General features: G+C 43.6%; 1 protein-coding gene across 7 annotated transcripts in view; it reads left to right on the top strand.

Moving 5' to 3' along the window:
* The window catches only part of PSEN1 (presenilin 1), a 72,901-nt gene that overhangs the window by 4,501 nt on the left and 63,617 nt on the right, over nt 1-4,783 (top strand). The gene's annotated exons all lie outside the window — the stretch shown is intronic.

Raw genomic sequence — 4,783 nt, 5'->3', positions numbered from 1 at the left:
TCTGGTCCTGAGGCAACCAGATTATATATATACTAGAGGCCCGTTACACAAAGAGATTCGTGCAATAGGCCTTCCTTCCCCTGGCTGCCGGTACCAGTTTTCCGCCAGCACTGGTTTTCCTCCAGCACTGGGGACCCAGGCCTTTGGTTTGGCTGCAGCGGAGAAGCCAAGCCTCTTCAGTCTTCACTCTTCACTTTTCAGTCCGGCTGGAGCCTTCATTCTTTGCTCCATGCCTGCATATGCAAATTAACCGCCATCTTTGGTGGGTTAATTTGCATAGTCACTCTGATTGGCTTGTGGGCGTAGTGGAGTGACACCAATTTGCATGTTTCTCTTTTATTAGTGTGTGTGTGTGTGTGTGTGTGTGTGTAGATGATACTTGCATCATATTACTTTATAAAACCCGAAAAATAATATGAATTCTAAACACATTTAGTTCTAAGGGTTTCAGATAAAGGATTCTGGACTTGTAAGTTTTTGTTAATTTTTATTGTTCCGAGTTCACATAACCATTATTATTTAAAAACAATTATGATAACTATATAACAGACTCCCTCAAAACTCAGTGCCTTAGAGCACTCAAGGCTCTGCTTCAAGATATAGATCTGTGGATCAGCTAGAGCAATTTTGCTTTGCATGTCTTATTCTGGGGCCAGACTGAAGGGACCCATGGTAAGCTCTTCTCAAGGCAACAGCAGAAGTACAAGAAGGCAAGACCTACCTACTACACAGCACAGTTCAAGTGTCTTGTGTAGTGCTTGTGCCACATCTGCTAAAATCTCATTGACCAAAGCAAGTCATATTGTTATTGATGGAAGTGGATAGAAAATAGTCCACCAGTGGGAGTGGGAGATCCCTTTCTCCACTGGGTGCTTGCGGTCAGGTCCTTATGATATCTTGAGAAAAAGAATTTTCTAAAACTGGCATGGGAGGATGAATGATCTGTATTTGTGTAGAGTTACATCCCTGGGCTTCAAAAGTCCCATTTCCCTTAAACCAGCTCTGAAAGTGTTGTAGCTGAGCTGGAGGCAAAGCCAGTGTCCAGAGTGTCCATTCTATTGTGGAGCTGGGTCCAATGTAACACCAGGCTAGTTATAGTCCATTGTGTGTGGCCATGTGGACAAATGCAGGGGAGCATGCCCTCTACAACAAGAGAGCCAGGAGCCCAGCACACAAGAGAGAGTAAACCTTTTTGGTTTAGGAGTTGAAATGTCTGAAATCTTCCCTCACTTGTGACCATGCTTACTATGGCCAATGACTTCCCAGGTGGGACTGACTGACAGGTACCTTCCCTATTTCATCCAGACTTTACTAGGCATGTGTCTATTTGGCCTTTCCTTTGCTCCTTCCCTGCTAATTAATAACCAGGTTATTTACAACAGTATCATTATGATTGTGCCCAAAGGCATGGGTAGGTAGTATACTATACCCAGCTTGAGGCCAAAGCAAGACACAGAGCCAAGCCTAACATCACTGGAGAGGGGAAGTATATTTTTCTCTTGGAGATGCTGGAGTGAATATTTGCTAAATAATAGTCTAATCTACCACAGATGGTTCACAGAAGTGGAGTGGGATGGAAGGAGGAAAAAAATCACCAAATAGTCTATATCACTATCCTTGCTCTTTTTAGAGTCTACCATTTTCACAAAGCCTCTTGTAGGCATGGGGAAATTATTTGCTCTTAAAATTCAGAGGAGGCTTTTCAGGATGCATTCCTAAAACTTGAAATTAATTTCGAATTAGTTTCATAAATTTTGGAGATTGGTTGCATTTATTGTTGGATGCGTGCTTTTAAAAACAAATACAAGGTCTCCAAACCCATCCATATAATCAGAACTTGGGCTGCTTGTCCAGGAAGAAGCTGTCAAAGTAAAATTAAGCTCTGGCTAGTGTTGCGCAGTTGGTTGAGCGTCGTCCCATGAACCCAGAGGTTGCCAGTTTGATTCACAGTCAGAGCAAGCACACGCCCGGTTGTGGGCTCAGGTCCCCAGTACAAGGTGTGCCAGGAGGCAGCTGATCCATGTTTCTCATCCATATTTCTCTTTCGCCCTCTCCCTTTCTCTCTCTCTCAAAATCTATTTAAAAATATTAAGTAATCAAATTAACAAACATTAAGGCTGATTAAGTACTTGTGTGGAAAAAGAATAAATCACAAGCTTATTTGACATTTGAAAACTTCTGAGCATTACAATACAAAGACACTTCTAAAAAATAGCTTTGGTCATTTTCTAAGTGAAGGAGGAACCAATCAAGTGGCTAGAATCATTAAAACAAGCCACAAGCCCTTTGCTCTTGAGAAGATCATGATAAAATGTTTCCATGAAGATATTTGTTTCTGTGAATTACAAGTTTTGTTTACATTTATCACTGAGAGTAAAGGAAGAAGATGATATCAGTAATTAAGTAAACATGCTATAAGAGTTTGAGGTTTAGTTGTTACGAGGATGTAGTGAAAGAAATGCACTTTCTGTTGGTGCTTCCTTAAATGGGATTTTTTTTATAAACTTATTCTCGATTCTAAACATTACTCCTGTGATACTTTTTCAGGTGCTCATGGATAGAAGATTTTCTGGTTAAGTTTTTCTGTTGAGCACATCTAAGTTTCAATATTATTTGTATCCTCTTGTTTTTAGTCTCTTCGTATATAGAAATTATAGTTGCCCATCAGAAAAGGATTTCTTTTTTTTATTTTATACACTAGAGGCCCAGTGCACGAATTCGTGCACAGGTGGGGTCCCTCAGGGTGGCCTGTGGAGATTGGGCTCATGCCCCAGCCTCTCAGCCTCACTGCCTCACTGCACCACCGCACGGCTGCCCCGCCTGGCACCCTGCCTTGGCCTTGCGCTGCTCTCTCTCCTGCTCTATCATCCTGCCTGCAGGGTGATCGATCAGGATCAGGCCCCCAACCTGGCTCCCTCAGCACCTGGGAGCTGGGTGGCAGCCCCACCCCCTGCCATTGCTGCTGGTTACTGTCTGCAGGGCAGTCAGGCCCCTGCTCACACCGGCCTTGGCCTGGTGCTGCCTGCTCACCTGCTCCGCCATCCCGCTGCGGTCCTGCTCTCGTTGGGGCTGGCAGTGCCTCCATTGCTGCCTGCGCCATGTTGCCAATGCCTGCCATGTTCCGTGCCGCCCATTGGTGGTCAGCGCACGTGATAGTGAGCAGTCAAACTCCTGTTTGAACTCCCGGTCGAACGACCGCCCGAGGGGACAATTTGCTTATTAGGCTTTTATTATATAGGATATTTTATTGATTTTTTTACAGAGAGGAAGGGAGAAGGATCGAGAGTTAGAAACATCGATCAGCTGCTTCCTGCACACCTCCCACTGGGGATGTGCCCGCAACCAAGGCACATGCCCTTGACCAGAATCAAACCTGGGACCCTTCAGTCCGCAGGCCGACGCTCTATGCACTGAGCCAAACCGGTTAGGGCTAGAAAAGGATTTCTTTTTCCTTTATCTGATTGAACAGTGTCTTAAGGAAAAGGAAATGGATGGCAGTGAATTCAAATATGCTCTATCAGTCTCAGAAAATCTTTAGCAGGTGGCCAGAGAGAGAAAACACCAAAATCCACTTCTGTCCCCACTGCCACTCCCTCTGCAATCCAGGTCACATGAAATATTCTCATTCCCAACAACTATCTTTTCTTGTTCTCAGGGCACTGCTAAGAATGTTAGAAAGTCCACTAGTGTCTTCTGCCACGCTGCTTTAACAGTGGGGTCATTGGCCTTCTCCATGGAGTCATCAATTGTTTCCAGCTGTTACTGGACCAGAATCAAATCTGCCTCTGCCTGCTCCTTTCTTTGTACCAACAGTGTTCGTTTGTTCGCCAGGCCTGAGTGAAGACCTAGCTTGACCCTGTTGCCTGTCTCTTCTTCATATTGAGCTCCATGTACAGAGCAGCTCTTCCGGGGAGGGTTGCCTTGTAGTGTTTTGATCTTCAAAGCATTAGTGGAAGCCTGAGCTTTCTCTGGGTGAACTGGAAAAGACCTGGACTGGGCATCAGAAGACCTGGGTTCTGGAACCGGTGTTATTTCCTCCATAATCATGCACTGGCAAATTCTTTTACCTTTCCTGAGCCTTAGTTTTTCACATGTAAATGTGATGGATGTGCCTTTGAAAATAGTATTGGGATATGCTAAAGTGATTACTGTATTGTTGATTTTTGCAAGATTTGTCTGAGAAAGCTCCAGTATGATAATCAGTTTGTATGGTTTCTTCTAATAGCTGAAAAGATCCTATAAGCATAAGGCTAATGGAAACTTCTTCAAACAACCATGTTTTGACCAGCTGGTGTGGTTCAGTAGTTGCGTGTCGGTCCATGAACCAGGAGATCATGAGTTTGATTCCAGGTTTGGGCTTGATCCCCGGCAGGGGGCATGAAGGAGATAGCTGATGATGTTTCTATGTATCTCTCCCTTTCCCTTCCCCTCTCTCTAAAACTAACAAATAAATGAAAATACAATAAAAAATAAAATGACTATATTCTCATTATAGCTTAACTTTTTTTTTAAGTCTCACCTAAGGATATGTTTATTGACCTTAAAGAGAGGAAGAGAGAGAGATTGAAAGAAAGAAATCAATGTGAGAGAGAAACATTGATCTGTTGCCTCCCATACATGCCCCGACCAGGGATCTAACTTCTGTGTAGCACACTGTTTTCCTATGTGGACTGGGTAAAGTGAACATAAATAATTAAATCTCAGTGTCTGTCTTCCAGTTTTGATAAAAGTAGATAGCCAGTAAACGGCTATTTAGTGAATGGATAATCACTTTTCTTCTCGC

The sequence above is a fragment of the Myotis davidii genome, unplaced genomic scaffold (genome assembly GCF_000327345.1).
Source record: "Myotis davidii unplaced genomic scaffold, ASM32734v1 scaffold17, whole genome shotgun sequence".
NCBI lineage: Eukaryota > Metazoa > Chordata > Mammalia > Chiroptera > Vespertilionidae > Myotis > Myotis davidii.
This window is presented reverse-complemented; position numbering and strand designations above follow the sequence as displayed.